The 17,915-nt window shown below is 40.4% G+C and overlaps 1 protein-coding gene across 2 annotated transcripts in view; it reads left to right on the top strand.

Annotated features, from left to right (window-relative positions):
* Positions 1-17,915, top strand: part of CNNM2 (cyclin and CBS domain divalent metal cation transport mediator 2) — a 144,438-nt gene that overhangs the window by 36,885 nt on the left and 89,638 nt on the right. The gene's annotated exons all lie outside the window — the stretch shown is intronic.

Here is a 17,915-nt window from a genome sequence, read left to right as displayed (position 1 = left end):
GTGGCTATGCTGTTTTACAAACCAGCAGTATTTGAGCGTTCTAGTTTTTCTACATCCTCAACATTTGGTATTGCCAGTCTTTTGTATTATAATTATTCTAGTGGAAGTGTAGTGATATCTTATTGTGGCTTTAATTTGCGTTTCTCTAGTGACTAAGAATCCTTTTTAATGTAAATTCTGTCAGCTGAGAGAGCTCCTTTTATAATAGTGATAATTGGTGGTGTGGTTCACTCTATATTTTTATAACTCTTGAAAGAAATTTTATATGCAAAGAATTCAGACAGTATTTTGCTAGCGACTACTTGTTTGTTTGCTGTGTTTATTCTCTTTGAGATTTGTAAAGTTATCTTATAATGCAAACTACTGCCTGTGGCCTACCACCTGCTTTCCTATGCCTTCAGAGTAACGAATTTTTTTTCACTTCTTTTAAAAGAAAAGAATAGTGTTTTGTGATATGTGAAAACTATATGAAACTAAGATTTCAGTGTCAAATTTTTTAAAACAGATTTATTTATTGGCTGTGTTGGCTCTTTGGTGCTGCACACGGGCTTTCTCTAGTGGTGGCCCCCCTCAAGCGCAGGCTACTCTTCATTGTAGTGCACAGGCTCCTCATTTTGGTGGCTTCTCTTGTGGAGCACAGGCTCTAGGTGCGAGGGCTTCAGTAGTTGCAGCACACGGGCTCAATAGTTGTGGCTCACGGGCTGTAGAGCGCAGGCTCAGTAGTTGTGGTGCATGGGCTTAGTGTCTCCGTGGCATGTGGATCTTCCTGGAGCAGGGATCGAACCTGTGTCCCCTGCATTGGCAGGCGGATTCTTACCCACTGTGCCACCTAAGAAGACCTCAGTGTCAAATTTTGATGGGAATGTAACCAAGCTTACTGGGTTACATATGATCTCTGGTTGCTTTGGTGCTATAATGGCAAGAGTTAAGTTGCGATGACAAACTATGGCCTATAAAGCCTAAAATATTTACTCTCTGGTCCTTCACAGAAGATGTTTGCCAACTTCTCTAACTTCTCGCTCACCTGTTCTATCTCTTGCTTAGTCTCAGAAAAGTTTGGAAAGTGATGGTATGCAAGTGATACTTTTTCATTAATTGGGAAATTTTAAAAAATTGTTTATTGTAAAAATCAAAACAGTAGAGAAATATAATATATAAAGTAAGAGTTAAGTCTCCATCACCCACCCCCCTCACCATACTCTTATTGGTCATCACTGTTAAGGATTAGGTCTGCTTACTTTTAGACCTTTTTCTGTAAGGATATAAACATACCCAGTTGGATTTTGTGGTTTTTACAAAAATGAAGTTACAGTATACATGTTGTTTTAACATCAAAGTGTCTTTTTTTAACTTGGCACAGTCTACAGTGGCCAGTTTTTCCACATGCATACATAAAGATTTGCCTGATTTATTTTAGCAACTGCATAGCTTTGTATGATTCTACTATAGTTTAACCGTTGATGAATTTTTGATTCTTCTATAGATAATACCCATGTGCTTCAGATAGCCTTACCTACCACTGTTATTCTTTTAACATTTTTGCCTATTTGATAAGTGAAAGATTGTTATAATTTGTCATTGTTATAATTTGCACTCTTTAGTGAAACCGAGCCTTTTTTGTATTTATTAGCCGTTTGTACTTCTTAAAAATTTTTTTTTGATATTTATTCGATTTATTGGCTGTGTTGGGTCTTCCTTGCTGTGCACGGGCTTTCTCTGGTTGTGGAGGGTGGGGGCTACTCTTCATTGTGGTTCGTGGGCTTCTCTTGCTGCAGAGCATGGGCTCTAGGTGCAGGGGCTTCAGTAGTTGTGGCACATGGACTCTAGAGCGCAGGCTCACTAGTTGTGGCTCTTGGGCTTAGTTGCTCTGCAGCATGTGGGATCTTCCCAGGCCAGAGCTGGAACCCACGTCCCCTGTGTTGGCAGGTGGATTCTTAACCACTGCGCCACCAGGGAAGTCCCTTGCCATTTGTACTTTGAATTGACTATTGATTTGCTTATTTTCCTTTTGGATTGGTTTTTTTTTTTTTTTTGATTTATTTTATTTATTGGCTGCATTGAGTCTTCGTTGCTGCACAGGGACTTTCTCTAGTTGAAGCGAGCAGGGGCTACTCTTCCTTGTGGTGCGCGGGCTCCTCATTGTAGTGGCTTCTCTTGTTGTGGAGCACAGGCTCTAGGTGTGTGGGCTTCAATAGTTGTGGCACACAGGCTCAATAGTTGTGGCTCACAGGCTCTAGTGCACAGGCTCAATAGTTGTGGCGCATGGGCTTAGTTGCTCTGCAGCATGTGGGATCTTCCCAGGCCAGAGCTGAAACCTGTGTCCCCTGCCTTGGCAGGCAGATTCTTAACCACTGTGCCACCAAGGAAGTCCTGGCTTGTTTTTTTATCTTCTAATTAATAGGAGGTCTTTATATATTTTGGCGTTAACTCATAATCTGCAAGTATTTTCTCACAACTTATTTTTCTTCTTTTTTTCTTTCTTTCTTTTTTTTTTTTTTTTCAAGCAAGGCTATATTGGGGCCCCTGCTGCTGCAGGAGGGAGTGAAAACAAGTAACAGTTTCCCTTGCTTGCTCCCCAAGGGGGAGGTGAGCTCATTCTTTATATGGGCTGTGCATAGGGGTGTGTCCAGGGGGTGGGGCAGGAGGGGTGGCTTAGGTGGTTTGACCACCCCTTTGTGGTGTTGAATGCAGGGGGGCATGCGTCGTGCGTGGTACTGGACTTTTGCTCCCGACACCCAGTTTTTGCTCTGGCTCTTCAGAAATGACAGTTGGTTTTTTTTGTTTTCTTTGTCTTTTGTATCTTTTGGGTTCAGAATTTGCCCCAACTGCACATGCGCGCAGTTATTTTTAATCCCATGTAGTTTCTTTGTATTTTATGGCTTAAGGAGAGGTGTGTCCAGGTACAAGCTTTGCAGCACTGCAGCAAAGCTCCCAGGTCCCAGGCCTGTTTCCTTCCCCGCTGAGAGACTCTACACCCTTATTCTTAAGGCGTAAGGGGCTGAAGGTCTCTTCTAAACTTCTTCCTGCTGGACAGGGGCCATGGACCCTAGCCTACCCTAGAGGTGTGGAAGTCCCTTGCTGACTATCCCAAGGACCTGTAGGGACCTGGGCCACCCTCTGCTGGAATGAGCTGAATTCCTTGAGCCATCATGAGCCTCACTTCAAACTGTTGAAGCCTAAAAGACACAAACTTGTGGGATCCAAGAGCATAAACCAGTAAATCAGTTTTCAATTTCCCTGCCTATATTGAATAGCAAGGATTGGTGGTTAACTGTCTGCTGAAGCCAGGTGGCTTGTTGCTGAATTTTCTCAATGTTGGTTTCTATCTGGGAAGAGGTGTTGACCTACGTGCAACAGGAAGTATTGGCAATGGCACATCCCCTTTTTTGTTCTGCCGAAGGGTAATCCAGGGCCAATTGGTTGTCAAGGACCACCTTGGCCAGGGAATCTAGAGACTCCTGTAAATTAGTAAGAGATTTAGCAGTCTCCCTGCCTAGGATGGTGAGGTTGTGAGACCAGTTTTGAAGGACATGTTGGTGGGCAGCTGCTCCCCACCATGGTAACAGTGTGTACCCAAAGAAACAGGCATCTCTGGGAGGGAATTGCGGGAGGAAGGGGATATGGAGATATATGTATAAATACAGCTGATTCACTTTGGTGTACCTCAAAAACTGGCACAAGAGTGTAAAGCAATTATATTCCGATAAAGAGCTTTAAAAACAAAAACAAAACAAAAAGGTTAGGGGAGGGCCTGGGGAAGGGAAAGTGGGGGAACTCTCTGGATCAAAAAACACCGAAATTGTTTCTGTGCTGTGTGGTGCTTAAAACAGCATCTAGCACATAGTAAGTACTCAAAATATTTGTCAAAAGAGAAAAGAAGGAACAGAGGGAAGAAAGGAAGGAAAGAGAAAGGGAAGGGTTTGTGTTAAACCTTTCATACTTTCAGGAGTTTGTGATATAGACTCTGAAAAGCCAGGATTCAAACGCTGTCTCTACCATTCTACCTGTGTGTCCCCAGACAAGTTATTCAATGACTCTAATCCTCAGTTTCCTCATCTGGAAAATGGGGACACCATGCCTATCATACAGTGAGAACAAATAAAAATAAGAGCTACTTAAAAACAACAACAAACAGGCATCTCCATCTGGGATGTTTCTGGGTAAATCTCAAGTTAATCGGGTGGACAGTTTTAATGAACTAGTCCAGTGCTTGATTCGTTTAAGAAATGACTTGAGAAAGGGATACACACTGCATGGGTGTGGAATAATTGTGTTAAGCAATTAGCAGCCCATGGTTGTTTATCTACCTGGCATACAAAAATGCATCCTGGTAGGGCACCGTAGACTAGTGGGCCCAAGGTTTTAAGGCCTAGCCGTCTAATTATGTTGTTGTGGAGATATTCTCCAACCACATACCCAGTGCATTCCATCCATGTCCAGTCTGTCAGTATCTCCTCCAGTGTGGGTCCTTCCTCCACTGGGTAGTGGATTGGGGTTTGAGCGCAAACAGGCAGCTGGAGCTCCGGCTGGGGAGGGGCCGTCATAAAATGTTGGGGTGCTTTAATGCCAGTTCTTTGTCCCCACATTGTTTTAGATTATTTAACTTTCCCTCCTTCCCCCTCCTCCTTCCCTACCTCCTTCCTTCCTTTGTTGTGGTTTGCGGTCTTCTCATTGAAGTGGCTTCTCTTGTTGCAGAGCCCGGGCTCTGGGCATCCCGGCTTCAGTAGTTGCAGTGCATGGACTCACTAGTTGTGGTTTGTGGGCTCTAGAGTGCAGGCTTAGAAGTTGTGGCTCACGGGCTTAGTTGCTCCGAGGCATGTGGGATCTTCCCAGGCCAGGGCTCAAACTCACGTCCCCTGCATTGGCAGGCGGATTCTTAACCAGTGCGCCACCAGGGAAGTCCCTGTCCCCACATTTTGACTTTATCCTTTCCTTCTGTTAATAGGGGAAAAGTTAAACAAGAGATAATAGAATTTTCTTCAGGAAAATGAACAATTCTGACTCTGTACATTACTGCACTGAGTCTTTGGTGTTCAGTGGAAAACCATTTTCCCTCAGGAACTTGGCTACAGTCTTTTACAGGATGGACAAAGGGGTTGCTATGGTCAATGACGGACTTAGCTCCAGACAAGCAAACCCAGCGTTTAATTAGCTGAGTGGAAGAGGTGAGAATTTGAACAATGCAAACCAGGGAATTATCTGTCCATCCTGTGGACAAAGGAAAGAAGTAGAGAAAGGCTAGAGTAGTTAATAATGTCATAGTTGCACCAGAGTTTTGATCCTGAGAGGTAACCAGAGAGCAGGTAGCAAAGGAGTATTAAGAGAAATGCTATAGTGACTTAAAACCCAGTGGTAAGTATGGGGTCCTGAGGTTTTAGGTGACTCACTTTAAACCACCCACTGTGGGCAGAGAAGTTCCCTCTGGGGTATAGGTGCAGGGCTATAGCAACACTCATAGAAAATTTGCAGAGCAAGGAGGACAGTAAGTGTCCAAATCCACTAGAGCGTGCTAGTTAATCTGTGCGTGGGCTGGAGTGTTGGAAGGCAAAAAAGAAAATCGTGATAGTGGGGACTCAGCCTTGGATTGTGAAGTTTCTTTGTCCTGCCTGAACAAGAGCTTCAGGTCTTGAAGAGGTTCACTTGGACAACCTGAAAAGAACAGGTAGACAAGGTCCTCTGTGTCGTGTGCGGACTCAGAGGAGGGGGTAGGTTCACAGCAACAGCTGGGATGTGTGCCTTCGGGTTCCTGTAACATATCGGTGGAGACAGGTTTTATCCTGGACAGATGTACCCAGCTAGTGTCTCCCTGGAATAACTTATTTTTCTTTATGGTGGAGTTTTCCCTTACAGAAGTTTTATGTTAAATTTGCCAAGCATTTATCACTTATAGGTTTGGAGGTAAGCTTAGCGTTTCTGTGCTTGAATATTTTAAGCGTAACTATCTTTTAATGTAGTGGTTGCTGATCAGAGGAGCATCAGAATAACTTAGGGGAGTTTTTCCAGTACACATGCTGTGGTTTCCTACCAACATATTCTTACTTGGTGGATCAGGTGTGGGATCCAATTCTGGGTTTTGTTTTGAAGGGAGAGGAAGACGCTTCCCTCATGATTGATATCAAACCCTGGTTAGAAACCACAGTATGTAAAGCAGACATCTTAGAATGAAGGGAGTGGTGCTGGATGATTACTTCCACCTGGATCTGTTGAATTCCTGAGACAGGCCTGGAGATTTAGTGAGAGACTTAATGTGCTTGATAAAAAAACTCAAGCCAGTTGTGTTAAAACAAACCCAAAACTGTAGGCTCTATTTCATTGATTGTAAATGTACATTTTTTTTCACATTTTCAACATCTATGAAATTGAAGATAGCATGTCGTGGTTTATTTGGCAGCTTTTTTTTGGCAACTTTTTTTTATTTCTTAGTTGTACATAAAGTAATGGTGCATTTTAAAATCATCTTAGATTCAATGAAATATGGATAATTTTCTGTTTTTACTTTTGAATCTGTCATACCTCAATACAGTTTTTTTCTCTGTTGGTCTTCATGTTCCCAAGTGGTCTCTTCTCTAGTATTTCTTTCCCTCTAATTAGTTTTATACACTGCTTTCAGATCAGTCTTCTCAAACTATGATTCTGATTAAATCACTACTTTATTCAATAACTTTTAATGGCAAACAGCTACAGCAAAGTCTAGCCTTCTTAGTGTGGCATTTTAGACCTTTTGAATGAAATATTAGTTCTTTTACTTTTCTCTATATACTCCAATTTTTAGTCACTAAACGAACAGTATCTTTCATATGTACTGTTTTTTCATCCTGTATATTTACTTATTGAATCTTTATGTGGAATTGCTCCCTATTGTCTTCCAAAATCGCTGCCTTTTAAAATTCTACCTATTACAGCTCAGCTTCTCTGTCACCCATGTCCTTCATGCAGTTGTAGCTGATCCATTACTGGGGGTGAAAGATAACTATTGAAAAAGAATGGGAAAACTTTTATCTTAAAAATTTTATTTTAAAAAATTAAAAAAAATTTTTGGCTGTGCCACGGTGCAGCTTGCAGGATCTCAGTTCTCTGACCAAGGACTGAACCTGGGCCACGGCCGTGAAAGCCTAGGATCCTAACTACTAGGCAACCAGGGAACTCCTGGGGAAACTTTTTAGGAGTGTTGGAGTTAGACATTGAAGGAACCAGGTAAGTACCATTTCCTTGCCTTTTCCTATTGCTGATTGTGGTTTTTGTTTGTTTGTTTGTTTTTGTTTTTAATGTACTACTCTTGCTTTCTTTTTCTTCTTTTTTTTCCCTTTCACATGAGCTATTTTATTTTTTATTTTCATTTTTATTTTTATTTTATTTTTTTATTTTGTTTTTTCAAGTTGATTTATTTTGAAATATTTATAGCTTTTCCTGTGGCTTCAGAAACAGATGGACTAGGAAGAAAAGACATTAAAGTTGCATTTAAACAACTGTTGGAGGGAGGGAGGGAATACGGGGATATGTGTATAAAGTGCAGATGATTGAACTTGGTGTACCTCAAAAAAAATAATAAATAAATAAATAAAACAACTGTTGTATGACGCTACAAGCCTGTTTTTTTGTCTACTTAGTAAACCAAGCAAATGTTTTCTAGAAGGCTTTGTGTAATTTCCATAACATCAATAATTTGCATCCATTTTTCCTACCTGCTAAATGACATTATGCTTTAGGTCTTCATCTTTTTTTTTTTTTTTTTTTTACAATAAACTGCATATATTTAGAGTGTACAATTTGGTATCCCAATCTCCCAATTCATTCCCCCCCAACCCTCCCCGCTTTCCCCACTTGGTGTCCATATGTTTTTCTACATCTGTGTCTCTATTTCTGCCTTGCAAACCAGTTGATCTGTACCATTTTTCTATATTCCACATATATGTGTTAATATACGATATTTGTTTTTCTTTCTGACTCACTTCACTCTGTATGACAGTCTCTAGGTCCATCCATGTCTCTGCTGATTGTGGTTTTGAAGAAGAGCTGAATTCCAGGTGCAAATGTTTGAAATGATTCCTTTTGGCTTGAAATGGAGGGGTTGGAAGGGATATTTAAGTTAGCAGGTGTTGAGCCTGGAGCCGGGTCATCCGATCAGGCCTTTACTTTGGAGAGGGAGAAAGAAAAGCACAAAAAAACAGATCTAAGATCTAGAGGACCTGTACATGTCCAGACTGGAATTGTCATGTTTTTGTCAAACTAAGATGATGGAGTGGTTAAAATTAGATGAAGTTTAACTATTTTTGGTCCATAAAACCAGTTGCACAGGTAAGCACAGGAGGATGTTGAGGGATACGTGGGTGATAGTAGCACTTTGGGGCACTGGCCGACAGCCGAGTGTGAGTCAGTAGTGAAGTGCAGCAACAAAAAGTCAACCTCAGGTGCACTATTAAAAAAGGAACATCTAGAATTGGGGGAGAGGATAGTTGTATTCTGTACTCGAGTGGATACAACCATCGAATCCAGGTCCATTCTGGAATACTGATGCTGGAGTACGTTCAGAGGTGGTAGACAAGATGACGAAGGGACTGGATGCCACATGCGGAAGAATGGTTGAAAGAATATTTGGTTCCCAGATGAGAGAACTTGGGGCATGGGGGAGGCCACAAGAAAACATTTTTAAAGGAGAAGGATTTGTACCTTGTGCTTCCAGGGGATAGAACTAAGGCCAATGGATGGAAGCTACGGGAAGAAAGACATAGGTCCATTTAAGGAATAATTTACAGTGAAAGCTGTCTCATGATTGAATGGAAAATAAACTTCTGTTGCTAGAGGTGTGAGGGCGTTGGTTGACCAAACATTTGGCAGCCGTGTGTTAGGGGAATTGAAGTCGAATTGCTAACAGCTGCTCACTTTTCCTCATAAATTGAAAAGGCAGTAAACATCCAAAGTTTATCATACTCAGATTTTAATAGACTGTTATGACATTATCAAGTTCATTATTTTGCAGCTGATAGTAATGGCTTTAGAGGGCATGAGCCAGCAGATGCACTTCAGCCTTCTTTGCCACTCTGCTCAGGTCCGTGTCCGTGAATGGAGAGTGCACCTACCTGAGCAGGTTTATCCAAGTGGATCGTGTGGGCTGGAACACTTAAAACGGCGCTCCCCAGAGTTGCAGCCTCTTCTCATCACTGACACAGTTATGTGTGTGTATGTGCACTGAGGAGGCAGGAGGAGCTTTATGCCAAGGTCTTTATAAACCTGAATGAGTGACTTCTTCACCTTAAAATTTGTCTGTGTCAGCAGGGCCTGTGAAGCACTTCTTTGGAACAATCTGCAAACCACTGCACTAAATGATCTCTAAGGACTCCTTCCAGTTGTAAAATTCTTTGGTATATGATCTTGTAATAAATGTTAGGCAGTAGTTTAGGGTTACAGGGTAATAGAAGCGTAGCCATTTAAAACTGAGAAAATGTCGGTGGGCTGTAATTGGCCCCTCTGGAGTTGGCCACAGCTTTGGGAATCACAATTACAATGAAGTCAGCAGTTTGAAATATGTTCTCACCATAGGGGAGGAGGGGATCTCCTAGCAGTAAACGTGAGCCACTTCCAGTCTGAGGCGAAATTCTGCTCCCTTCTCTTGAAAGAACCTTACTGGGTCCTTTCAGTTGAGAAACCTCGACATTCTTGAGAGAAGGGGAGAGAAATTTGGATGATTAATGAAAATAACATTTGGTGAGTATGAGGTCGTTGAGCAGACTGAAGGGTTTGGAAGCTGAGAGAGAGATCTTGAGGCAGTCTGAGCCCCAGATAAACTAAAACGTACCTCCTTATGCTCATTTTCTTTCAAGTTCACAGACTCTTTGGAGGGATAGTGAATTTAAAAGGAGAAAAAGCATAGACTCTTATGCGTAGAACCTTATGACTAGTGAGAGAAGAATGTAGTAAAGAGTGATGTAGAATTGCTGTGCTCAGAAAATTCCTCCTCATCCTTCATGTTTTAGCCTTTCCCCAGCCTTTGAGTCTGGGTTAGGTGCCCACCCGGTACTTTACTTAGCCTGTTATAACATGTTTTAGACTGCTTTGTAATTGCCTGGTGGTTTTCAAACCCCCTAGACTGAAAGCTTCAGGAAGACAGGGACCATGTTCGTGTCTTTGGAATCTCAGGGTTGGTTGGATGTGTGGTAAGGGTTGGATAACTGCTTCTTGACTGAATAAATAGGAGCCCCTTTACCTTCTCTTTATTGTACTTCTTACTTGTCTTGGCACTTCACTGAGATGTTGCTGGTATCCTCATTTAAAACTGAACCTTTGCAGGTTGATAATTGGTCAAGTGGGCTGCTGGGTACAGGGAGGCTCACTGTAGTATTCTCTCCCTAGCAAAAAGATTTAAAAAAGACATTGACCTCTGTGAAAGTAACTTTCTGAAGAGCTGTTCTCTTTTGACCAGGGTGGAAAGCATCTGATAGCTAAATTATAACAAGCTCTTATTAGTTGCTCTCTCATGGCTGTTGGTATTTTCAACTGGGAATTGTTTGTTTCTCAAGCTAGAGTTCTCTGATGGTTTGGACTTACTCTCAGGGTCCTTGTTCTCTGTAAAAAAAATTTTTTTTAATTGTATTTATTTCAATGTAATCTTTCAATATGAACATAAGTATAGTTGGAATCTTCTGGATGACCACATTATCACTGAGCCCTGGCACTTCATTTGGGGTCTGTAGCAGATCATCCTGCCATAATTACCGTGTGTTAATGAGAAAAGGTCTTAATGGAATGCTGTCTTCCTGCCCGATGGCTGTAAAGACACACTGTACAAGTGAGGATTTTACAACCGTTTGACTTGAAGGTGGCAGGAGTATGTGCTGTGTAAGCTGGTACCATATTCACACTGTGAATACTGGTTTACTTTTAGGAGTACATTCCTTATCTCACTAAATGGACATCATTAATTTGGATTTTTTTGTTTTATATTTGTAAAGAGTTTTTAATATCTAGTTTATAATTAACACTTGGAATCTTTTTTCCCTTGTTTAAAAAAAAAAAAAAAAGAAATTCACATTTGAGAAATCTCTCCTTGAATTCACAGGCATCAATTTCTTAGTGACCTCTGAGGCCTAAGTTAACAAGCAGGTTAGTGAGGGAGGTCGTTTGGACCAGGAGACTCCTGTCCATTTCCAGTGTTGCTGTTGGATGTAGAGAGAGAGGAACCAAGGCCAAGTGCAATCTGACTTCAGGTTTTGTTTAAAGATATTCTAGGGCCAAGATAATCATGGAGAGTCAGAAGTGTCATGGCTTATAAAGGGTCAGGAAAAGAAAGGATCAGATAAGGGACCCTGAACTCAGATCCGTGCTGTCCAAATAGTAACCAGTAGCCATGTATGCCTGTTTAAATTTAAATTAATTAAGATTATATAAAACTAAAAGTTTAGTTCCTCAGTCACAATAGATACATGGCAAGTGCTCAGTAGCCACACATGCCTCAGGGCTACTGTATTAGCCCAGGTGTAGAATATTTCTTTTCATCCACACATAAACTTCTGTTGGACAGTGCTGCCCTCGAGGGAGCAGCAGAGTGGAAGCAAGGTCAAAGGCAGTGTGAAGGTAAGAAGGAAGAAGTGAGAAAACAGGTGACGAGAGGAATGAAGCTAATAGACAGAGTCCCTTGTTCTCTGTGTCTCACATTTTCCTTGTTTTTGAGGATCTTGACAATTTTAGGGAGTACTGGTCAGGTGTTTTGTGGAAGGATTTGTCAGGAGTTAAGGGTTTGGGGAGGAAGCCACCGTGTCGCTCTCATCACCTCACATCAGGGGTACACACCATCAACATGACTTAATGAGTGTTGATGTTAAGCTTGATCGCTTGGCTGAGGCAGGCAGTCCCTTGGTTTTAAAACTATGTGATTTTGCTCACAACTCCCAAATTGATTTTCCAGCCCAGATTTTCATGAACTCCAGGTTCATATATCCAACTACAGGTTTAACAGCTCTACTTGGACCCTTCATAAACATAATCTGCTCAAAAAATAGACTTCCCCCCCATACATTCTCCAAATCTGCTGTAGTCTTCTCCACTTCAATTAAGGCAGTTCTGTTTTCCAGTTGTCAAGGTAAAAAATCTTAGTGTTATCCTTATTGCTTTCACCGTTGGGTATAGTCTCTCAGGAAGTCATGTTGGCTTTAGCTTCAAAATATTCCAAGATGTGGCCACTCGACACCATCCCTGCCTCTCCCTCTTGAGCCACCATCGTCTTACACTGGAGAATTACCCTAGCTTCCTAACTGCTCTCCCTGCTATTTCTTCTTTGCCTTCTTAGAATCCATTTTCCACACAGCAGTCCGATTCACCTTTAAAAAAGAACTTTACTGACCTTAATAAACACAGGTGCGCATGCTACGGGTTTGCAGTGAATTTTCACAGGCTGAACACACCCGTATGTCCAGCACCCAGAGCAAGAAGCAGCACGTGACCAGCAGCTCCTCACGTTCCCTTGCAGCCACTGGTGCCCCAAGGATGACCACTGTCTTAACCTTTTTTTTTTTTGGGCACACGGGCTTAGTTGCTCCGTGGCATGTGGGATCTTCCTGGAGCTGGGATTGAACCCGTGACCTCTGCATTGGCAGGCAGATTCTTAACCACTGCGCCACCTAGGGAGCCCTGTCTTAACCTTTTAAGAGTATAGGTTAGTCTTGCCTGTTATTACACACTGTATGATGCTATTTACATAAAGTATAAGCTTTGAGTCTGGCTTTTTTTTGCAACATTATGTGTGAGAGTCATCCACGATGGTGCATGAAATTTGGTTTCTTCTCATTGCTGCGAACTCCTCCATTGTGCTAATAAACAACAGTTTATTTATCCATTCTACCACTGATGGGCGTACAGAGAGTTCCCAGTGTTTAGCTATTGTGAATCATGCTGCTATGAATGTTCTAGTGCATGGCTTTTGGGACATAATATGTATACATTTATGTTGGGTATAGACCTAGGAATGGGATTTCTGTTTCAGTATGTACTAGCCTGAGCTGTAGTATATATCACCAGTTTTTTTGTTTTTTGTTTTTTTTTTGTGAGTGATTGTACACCAGCAAGTGGTCTTTTAAAAAGTAAAAGTTAACTCCTGTTACTCATTTGAAAACCCATCAGTGGTTTATTAGCTCACTTAGAATAATAGCTAAAGTACTTACAATGGCACATAAGGCCCTGTATAGCTGGTTTCCCAACTTGTCTTTGAACATGCTAAGTGCACTTACATCTTAGGGCCTTTGCACTAGCTGTTCTCTCCACTTCTTTGTTCTTCTGCCACATATCTGCATGACCTGCTCCCTTATTAACTTCAGATGTCTGCTTAAATGCCGCCAATGTATATAAATAGCCCTTCCTATCCATCTGTTTATTTTGCACTACCTTACTTCTTACCACTTACTTCCTGGCCTATCTATATGTTTGATATATCTAAAATATTATGTGTGTCCCCCAACAGAGACTTAGTTTGTTAATTGCTTATCAAAAACAGTGGAAATTAGTCACTGCCCAATAAATAGTTGAATGAATAAATGAATTCAGGAAATAGTTCTAGTTGTAATAGACATTAGGTGTCTAGAAATAAAAATTTGAGGAGAATGGAAGTAAGGCAAATGAGGTTAAAAATTGATTAAAAAATTTAATTTTTATTTAAAATAATAGCTTCAAAAGATACCAGGCTTATGATTAAAAATAGCAGCCCTGTCTCTTCCCAGTTCCCACTCCTCAGAGTTGACTGTTTTCAATGCTTAGCTGTTTCTTATGCTATTAAATTTGATATTTTAAAAATTTGTGGTTAAATTGCTGTTTGTTTTTTAGTTTTAGATCTTATTTAAGGGCTTCCTACACTGGAAGATGCGTATATGCTTTTCCTACACTTCCTTCCTCCATCTGCACACACACATCTTTCTCCCTGTCCTTCCAGTATAATTATCCAAAACTTAAAGACATGCTTCCAATTGTTTTCAGATGTCACCTTCTCAGGGAAGCATTCCCTAACTTCTTATATCAAACTAACATGTTTATTTGTACACTGTTATTAGCATGTGAAAATTGTTCACTGCGAGCCAGGTAGTGTGTCATGATCACATCTTTTCTTATACAGTTTTTTCCCCCCTGGAATTTTCCATAATCCTTATTTTCTTGTTTGCTTACTCTTCTTCACATCACTAGCTTATTATCCCCATACTCCTTACCAGAATTCTAAAACACATGGGGTTATATATCAGTTGTACAGGTTGTTTTGAAAGCATTTGTCCTAGATTGCCGATAGGAACTATAGAGCTGTACTGGCCTGTTGCTCTGAATCTTACCTTCACAAATTAACCTAAAAATTCTCTTTATCTTCTTTCCTGTGTTTAAATCCTTCACTTCTGAATCCCAAATCAGAGTCTTTCTTGGTTTATTCACTTATCTTGGGAGAAGATATCCTTCAATGGTTTCCAGAGAAAAGATGCAGGAATAGTAATTTTTTAAGATCTTGTGTACCAGTTATCTATTGCCATAGTAATGCTGCATGGCAGATAACTGGGAAATGTCAGTTGCTCACAATAAGTGTTTATTCAAAACATTTCTGGGGTGGTTGGCTTAGGGGCTCTGCTGTCTGGTTGGGAGTTGTCTGGCTGTCAGCTGGTCTCAGATGGTCTTGGCTGGGACGACTGGTGTGACCTAGCTCTGTTTCAGATGTCTCATCCTCCTTGGGGACCAGCAGTCTAGCCAAGGTGTGATCTTCACATGGTGATGGCAGAGGGCAAACAGAAATGCTTACGTCCTTTTCTTGTATTTTAAATATACCAGCTGACTATAGTTCCAAAATAGGATTTTTTTTAACTTATTTGACCAAAAACAAATACCTGTGCAAATGTGCAGAGAAAAAATTTAAGATAAGTAACATCCTTCAGATGTCTGATTAAATGTCACTTTCTCCGGGTGGTGTTCTTTCCCTTCTTGTATTAGGTAAGATTCTCCTCTAAACCTTAACACTGTTATTGTTCTTTCACAGTATTTATCACACTAGTTATTTGTTTCATATTGCTCTATCGCACTAGACCTTAACCTTCAGGGAAGACAGGGACCATATCTATCATAGGATTAGCCTGGAGCCTGCAATAGTGAAATGTATAGTAAATGACAGGTTAAATTTCAGGATTAAGTCTCAGGAATATAAAATATGTTTTTAGGGTTCTTTTCATCGAATTGTATGTGAAGCATGTTCCTTCTTCATGGATTTGGCAGAAAAGAGAGAAAAACATGACCAATTTGCGGGAGAGATAAGCTGGCTTCCCTTTGGGCATTTTGCTGGGCCTCACCGCATTCCCCTGTGTAGTCAAGGCTATAAAGCTTTGATTAGTAGTATGTTGTTTGTGGCTTTAGGGCCTTCAGATGCAAGTAATTGTTTTCATCAGTGTATTAGTTATGACTCTGGGACTTGTAAGCAGCTGGAAACAAGTGTTCCTACTGGTATATATGAATGTTTATTGTTCTGAATTAGATGACAGTACTTTCATTGTTATTTCAGACAAGTGTTTGAAGAACATGTTTTTAAACTCAGCGACTGAGTTGCAGTACAGTTTTGTGCTTGGTATTGCATTCAGTAAACTTCTACTGTGGTATGAACTTTTGAATGTATAAAAAATTAACATTAATTAAATAACAAGTTATAGAAAGCCCTCTTTATGAACTCTATTAAAAAACTATCCCTCAAACATGAGCTAATATAGGTTTAAATAACTATCCAATCTGCAGTGTTTAATCATTTCAGCCTTTCATAGTTTGGAAGGAGATTCGTATGTTTGTGACCCATTGTTTGGTCAGTACAGTCATTGACTTTATTTGTTAGGACAGGAACTTGTGATACAGCTAGAAATTTGCTCCCAAGATTGATGCAGACCTTGCTTGGGTGTGGTCTAAATATTTGTATTTCTTAATAATGACAAGTTTTTGTCTTCTGCCTTTTTGATCCAATTAAGTGGTAAATATAGATCTTTTATATCATGAAATTTTAGATCTTAAAGGGATAATAAAATCTTAGTCTAGCCTTTTTTATTTTATATAGCACTTGGGTTGTAAGTCTTAGGAGACTTGTTGGCTGGCAGTAGCTCAGTAAATATTTGAATGAGTAAATGAATGTATGTCATGGGTAAAGAGTGAGGACCAGAGAAATTAAAAAATTTCTGGAATTAGTGGAATACTCAAGGCTAAATTGGCCAGTTTAAGAAAGCTGAAGAGTAGGATGACTATAGAAAGTATTACAAATGAATAAAATTCAGAGAAACACTAATAAAAATAATCTCTATTATCATAGTTCCTAGTAACCACTGAGGGAATTCAGATGTTTTAAGCTATAGCAATGGCTCCAAGTCTCTTTTGCAGGAAACAAATTTTGATGTTAAGTGATTTTAAAGAAGTGTGTGTAAAAAGCTCAGGAAATATTCTCTCTAGAACAAGAAGTTTCTTTTTTTTTTTTTAATTTATTATTTTTTGGGGGGTACACCAAGTTCAATCATCTGTTTTTATACAAGATGTTTCTTTGACAGTCCAAGCACAGAATGTAATGTAAATGTAATTGTGTGATTATATTTTAGTTGCTCTTAAGGACTGAAAGACTGCAGTTTGCAGTATTTTCTAACATGTAAGAGAAATATGAACGAGAAAGATCTTTCTTTTCTGCAGCAAGTGGAAGAAATTCTTGCTTTGTGTAGGAAACCTTGGCAGACCTTGAGAATTCTAAATTGCTCTAATTGTTTTGTCTTTTTTTCTCAGAAGAATTTGCATAGTTGATTTTTTTCTTTGTCTGAAACATGTTTTTCCTCTTCTCACCCTCATATGTAACTTAATTAGGACTTCTCTTCTGTATCTACATATTTTGTCTGATACAGCCTAGTCTTTTTAAGACATCATTGAGAACTTGCAAAGCTTCTTTTCCTTATCATCAGAGCTAGATATAGGAAGTCTTTGTGGTCCCTTGCTGCCGAGTGAATGGCCGTAAACAGGCCAGAAGAGCACAGTTGCATTTGTGTTCTCTTTGGTATTCTCTGGGTATATTCTTTTTTCTTTCTTTTTTTTTAAAATAAATTTATTTATTTATTTATTTTTATTTATTGGCTGCATTGGCTCTTCGTTGCTGCACACGGGCTTTCTCTAGTTGCTGAGAGCGGGGGCTACTCTTCATTGTGGTGCACAGGCTTCTTATGGTAGTGGCATCTCTTGTTGTGGAGCACAGGCCCTAGGCGTGTGGGCTTCAACAGTTGCAGCACATGGGCTCAGTAGTTGTGGCTCACGGGCTCTAGAGCACAGGCTCAATAGTTGTGGCGCACGGGCTTAGTTGCTCCGTGCCATGTGGAATCTTCCCAGGGCAGGGCTCGAACCCATGTTCCCTGCATTGGCAGGTGGATTCTTTACCACTGCGCCACCTAGGAAGTCCTCTGGGTATATTCTTGGCTGATGTGTCACCCTGCACTACTTCAGATTCTTCCTTGGGTTCTTACTGACTGCTCTTAGTCATATTCCTTCTAGCCATCAACTCCACCAACGTCATGGCCAAATCATGAGTACCCAGAAATTCCTACTGTTTAAGCACTTGATGGCTTATTTTACAATAGAGTGTGTTTTTGTTTTGCTTTTAAATTACTAGATCATGTTGATGCACTGTAGCTTAAAGAGCTATTCCAATCAGTTCACAATATGTCATCAAGGAACAGTAGTAAAAGCAGGATTGAGAGCATGGGGGACTTGCCCAATTCTCTAAACAGAGAAAGAACATGCCCCGCCAACTGAAGAGAGACCTCAGACTTTGGTGCACAGTAAGTTGCTTACATATGAAACTTCAAGTTACGAACTTTCAAAGATGCGAACATGTGTTCACATGTCCAATCATGTATTTTAGTTCACGTGTCTGGCATACATTATCACGTGCATGCATCCTCTAC

This window comes from Hippopotamus amphibius, chromosome 5, assembly GCF_030028045.1.
Source record: "Hippopotamus amphibius kiboko isolate mHipAmp2 chromosome 5, mHipAmp2.hap2, whole genome shotgun sequence".
NCBI classification, from domain to species: domain Eukaryota; kingdom Metazoa; phylum Chordata; class Mammalia; order Artiodactyla; family Hippopotamidae; genus Hippopotamus; species Hippopotamus amphibius.
Note: the sequence above shows the minus strand (reverse complement) of the source record. Positions and strands in the feature narration are given on the sequence as shown.